The sequence below is a fragment of the Triticum dicoccoides genome, chromosome 2B, assembly GCF_002162155.2.
Source record: "Triticum dicoccoides isolate Atlit2015 ecotype Zavitan chromosome 2B, WEW_v2.0, whole genome shotgun sequence".
NCBI classification, from domain to species: domain Eukaryota; kingdom Viridiplantae; phylum Streptophyta; class Magnoliopsida; order Poales; family Poaceae; genus Triticum; species Triticum dicoccoides.
Window position 1 is genome coordinate 113,315,682 of NC_041383.1, and position 5,653 is coordinate 113,321,334.

The 5,653-nt window shown below is 55.3% G+C and overlaps 1 pseudogene; it reads right to left on the reverse strand.

Annotated features, from left to right (window-relative positions):
* Window positions 1-388: 388 nt before the first annotated feature.
* LOC119367291 overlaps window positions 389-5,653 on the reverse strand; it is a 12,397-nt pseudogene continuing 7,132 nt past the window's right edge.

A 5,653-nucleotide genomic window follows, 5' to 3' on the forward strand; every position in this document is an offset into this window, starting at 1 on the left:
TATTAGCTTAAAGGTTTTTGTGTTGTCAATTAGAGCCAATGTTTTAATTAGCGGGCTATGACATTTAGCGGCGACCCTTAAAAACAGCTATAGGTGGGATATAGCGGAGCTATAGCGGCAAACTGTACGTGAAACCATTTAGCGGCAACACTCTCAAATAGCTATAGCGGGGCTATAGCCGGCTATTTAAAACTGTGATTAGAGCCTGTGTGGGCCGGAGCTCCTTGCTCTGACTTACCTGTAAATCAGTTCTCTTCTTTCAAGTGTCTGCATCTGTACTTTTGCAAAAAACATTTATTTATTACTTTCACACAAGTCTTGCACGAACCGATAATATAGGGATGTAGCTAGCTTTTTTTGAAAAGGAGGGATGTAGCTAGCTAGCTAGCTAAACTGCAACGGTGTCTAGATGGCACACCTCCGGAGCAAAGAACAACCGGTTATGTTAGAGGTCAAACGTGAACCGCGTGTCCAACATCTGCCCCGCGCCTATCACCGTCCTCAATGCGTATGGCGCGACGGTGAAACACACATAGTGGATATGCTCGTGCGTCACCGCCACAAACAGCAGCTCCGGCTTGATAAAGAGCACGGCCGATTCCGGGTAGAAGTGGAGCGTCACGCTCGGTAAGTGCGCGCGGATACTCTGCCACGTACCGTGGAAGCAGAGCTTGAGCTTCTGCACCCCTGGCACAGTCGCACGGTGCACCCCGCGGCCGTGCATGTGCGCCACGACCTCGGCCACCAGGATACGGTACGCGGCCGGGGTCATCAAGGTGTCCGCCGTCCCAATGTCGAGGATGCACCCGCCGTGGAGGCTGTGCGGGTTGCGTTCGAACATCGCTGGCGTGATCACCGTGAGCCTTCGCCCGCCGAGGCTGATGCCGTCGAGGCGGACATAGTACATCTTGAGTTGTGTTGTAACATGCTGGCTTGCATGCCCATGTAATAAGGATCACAAGCCTGCGTGCCTTATGACTCGGGCAGCGCCCGGTGTATATAAACCCTTGTTGTAACACTTGATCAATACAGAGAGTAATTTGATCCTCCAACTTGGTATCAGTTACCAGGCCCTCCTCTTCTGTCGCCATGACTGCGCCCGGCTCCTCCTCCTCCGCCTCCGACACCGCGACCTTACCGGGCTCCCTCTCTTCCTCGACGACTGCCCCTGCCGCCTCCTCGGCGACCTCGCCGGGCTCCAGCCCGTTCATCTTCTCCGGCGCCTTTGGCAGCACCGGTCCCTCTCAGTTCGCCCCTCTCTTCACGTCCTCGCCTTCTGTGCGGCCCGCCCCGGCTCCTCACAAACCCATCTTCTTCGACCACATCACAAATCATATCAAGTTCCTCCTCAATCCGGCGGACCACAACTACCACAAATGGAAGTCTTTCTTCCTTTTCGTTCTCATTCGATACGGTGTTACCTACCTAATCGAGCACCCTCCACCACCCAACGCCGACGCCCAGTACCTGGAGCTGGACGCCCATGTGGTGCTCTGGATCTACGCCACCCTCGCCGATCCCCTCATCGACCACGTCGTCGGCGCCACCACCACTTACGCCCTCTAGACCAAGATCCAGGACTTCTTCCTCGCCAATTGGGCTGCGCGGTTCATGCTCCTCAACCGCCAGTACCGTAATCTGAAGCAGGGCGATCTCTCCATCACCGAGTACGCCCGTCGCCTGAAGTTGCTCACCGACGGCCTTGCCGACATCGACCACGCCGTCAAAGAGGTGGATCTCACCATCCAATTTCTTCATGGCCTCGACAAGCGGCTCGACACCATCCGCGTCGTCCTCGGTGACTAGGCGTCCACCATGCCCTTCGACACCGTTCTCTCCCGTGTCGTCCTGGCGGAGGAGTCCCAGGCCCAGTGTGCTGCTAACGAGAGCGCCTCGGCGTTCGCTCTCCCTGGCGCCTCTCCTTTCGGTGGCGACCCATCTGGCTCGGGCGCGTGCTCTCAGGGTGATCGCGGCGACCGCTCGGGAGATTGCAGCTCCGATCGCTCCCAGGCTCCGGCTTCGCCCCAGCAGCAGACCTGCGGCCGTGGTGACCGCGGTGACGGCACCGACCGTGGCCGTGGGCGCGGACGTGGGCGCGGGCGTGGCCGCCACGACTCTGGTGGCCGCGGCCCCCCGTCGCAGCCCGCTCCGTTCACGGGCTACTTCGCTCCATACAGGATGGCGCTCCCTCTGCCTCGACCTGGATGGGTGTCGCCAAACTCCGCCGGGGTTCTCGGCCCCTGGCCCGGCTCTCATGTGCACACCTACCCGATGTATCAGCTAACGCCTTCTCCGTCATCGCCGTACTATCCGCCTGCACCACCTTCTTGGGAGCACCTCGCCATGTTGAACGCTGCCTACAGCAATGGCGGCCTCCCCCCCCCCCCCACTCCGTCGACTGACTGGTGCCTTGACAGTGGCGCCTCCTCCCACATCACCGACAATCCAGGTACCCTTACCTCGTCTAGTTCTTCCTTAAAGCATGTGCCTACTAGCATCCTTGTCGGCAATGGCCAACACCTCCCCGTCACGGCCACCAGTTCTGTCAACCTTCCCCCTCACGACTTCCGCCTCACCAATGTTCTCGTTTCCCCACACGTAGTCACCAGCCTCATTTCCGTTCGTAAGTTCACTAGAGAAAATTCTTGTTCCGTTGAGTTTTACCCTTGTGGTTTTCTTGTGAAGGGTCTTCGAACGCGGCGGGTTCTCATGATCTCCATTAGCAACGGCGACCTCTACCCCTTCGTTGGCAATAAGGCGTCCTCGGCGTCCGCGCTCCTTGCCACTGCATCACCTGACCTATGGCATCGTCGGCTCGGCCACCCCGGCGTTCATACCCTCTCCACTTTCGCTAAAACTATTCTTCCCAATTGTAATAAGGAGTCTCACACACCTTGTACTGTGTGTCATCTCGGCCGTCAGCCTCGGCTCCCCTTTCCCTCTTCCTTTAGTAGATATTTTGCACCATTTGATCTCATACATTGTGATTTGTTGACCTCACCGGTTGTAAGCTTCTCGGGTTATCAATATTATCTTGTTGTGTTGGATGATTACACTCACTACTCATGGACCTTTCCTCTACGACAAAAATCCGACACGTCCACTACTCTAAAACGCTTCTTTTCCTTTATCCACACCCAATACAACGTAGTGATCAAAGCCATGCAATGCGACAACGGTGGTGAGTTCATCAATACCTCCCTCCGTACATTCTTCTCCTCCAACGGCATCGCTTACCATTTCTCCTGTCCACATACGTCACCACAAAACGGCAAGGCTGAACGCCTCCTTCGCACAACCAACGATATAGTATGGACCCTACTCTTTCAAGCCAATCTCACCCCTCCCTTTTGGGTTGAAGCTCTTCACACCGCTACATAGTTACTCAACAGGCGCCCCTCACGTGTTATTTCACGTGTTACGCCATACTACCTCCTCCATGGCTCACATCCCACGTATGATCATCTCCGACTCTTTGGTTGTTTGTGCTTTCCTCACACAGCCTCTACCATGGCTTACAAGCTCTCTCCCCACTCTGTCCGCTGCGTCTTCCTCGGGTATCCCCTAGAACACAAGGGGTATAGGTGTTTTGATCTGGACTCGCATCGCGTTATCGTTTCTCGCCATGTCATTTCTGACGAAACGTGTTTCCCATACACCCAGCCACACACCCGCACGTCCACAGACGATCCCGCACACCGAATCTCCCCTTCCAGACAGCTGGCAGCTCCTGCTTCCTCGGATCCACCACCGGTTAGGCCAGATCCGCCGGGCCCCACCGCCCCATGCACGCCCGTGCGCGTTCATCGTGACGCGCCACCCACGTCTGGCTCCACCACGTGCCCTCGCCCCACGGGCCGTTCTCGCGGGTCCACCACTACCGCCCCGACCGCGTCCACTTCCACCCAATCCCCACCCGCCTCTGCCGCACCTGCTAGCCCCATTGTGCCCGCATCCTCCTCGCTCCCTGCACCCTGCCGATCGGATCAACCTGCCACCAGCCCCACCGAATCCTCCTCGGGTTCCCTGCCTCGTGCCGTCCCTGTTGCACCGCCAAACAACGCCCACAAAATGTCCACTCGCTCCAAATCTGGGTTCTGCATGCCCCGTCGCCTCTTCCTTGCAGACACCACATCCACCTCCATCTCACCCATTCCACCCACCTACAAATCAGCCCTCAAAGACCCTAATTGGCGACAAGCTATGCTAGATGAGTACACTGCTTTAATGAATAACTCTACATGGTCTTTGGTGCCTAAGCCTGCAAGTGTTAATGTGGTCACAGGGAAGTGGATCTATCGCCACAAATTCAACATGGATGGCTCCTTGGCACGGTACAAAGCTCGATGGGTGCTTCGCGGTTTCACTCAATAGGAGGGTGTGGACTATGATGAGACGTTCAGTCCTATGGTCAAGCCAGCTACTATCCATGTGGTTTTGAGTATTGCCACCACTCACTCCTGGCCAATACACCAAATGGACGTCAAGAATGCCTTCCTCCACGGTGATCTCAACGAGCTCGTCTACTGTTCTCAACTAGCTGGTTTGGTTGACACTGCCCGTCCGGATCATGTTTGCCGACTCCACAAGTCTCTTTACGGACTCAAGCAAGCTCCTCGCACGTGGTTTCTTCGCTTTCGGGCATTCCTTCTCACCCTTGGTTTTCATGGCTCCAAGAGTGACACCTCCTTGTTCATTCTTCATCATGGTACCTCCATCACCTACTTACTCGTGTATGTCGATGATATCATTTTGACAGCCAGTTCTCCTCAAACACTACACCATGTCATCTCGGCTCTCAAGTCTGAGTTTTCCATGGCCGATATGGGGCCTCTCCATCATTTTCTTGGCATCAACTTCACCCCGAACTCCCCGGGGCTCTTCCTTAGTCAGCAACAGTACACCTTGGAGGTTCTTGAGCATGCCAACATGCTCCATTGTAAGCCCATCTCCACCCCCATTGTCACGAGCTCTTAGATGTCTCTCACTCATGGTCAACTCCTCTCCAACCCCACCTATTATCGCAGCCTAGCCGGCGCCCTTCAGTACCTCACCTTGACCAGGCCGGACATCTCATATGCCGTCCAACAGGTGTGCCTCTTTATGCATGAGCCACGAGATACTCATATGCAGCTCGTCAAACGAATTCTTCTTTACCTCCAAGGCACATCCCACTATGGCTTACAATTCTACAAGTCATCCTCCAAGGAACTCATCGCATACACGGATGCGGACTGGGCCGGTTGCCCTGACACACGGAAATCCACATCGGGCTTTTGTGTTTTCCTTGCTTCCAACCTCATATCTTGGTCCTCCAAACGCCAAGCAACCATTTCTCGTTCTAGTGCGGAGGCCGAGTATCGTGGTGTGGCCAACTGCGTTGCCGAGTCTTGCTGGTTACGCCAACTCCTTCATGAACTCAAGTGTCCACCACAGCATGCTACAATCGTCTATGTGACAATATCAGCGCCTCCTACCTTGCGTGTAATCTGGTCCAACATCAACGCACCAAGCACATCGAGATCGTTCTTCATTTTGTGTGTGATCGGGTTGCCTTCGGTGACGTCCGCGTGCTGCATGTCCCTTCAAGCTCTCAATTTGCTGATTTGTTCAGAAAAGGATTGCCATCTCCGGTGTTCCACGAGTTTCGGTC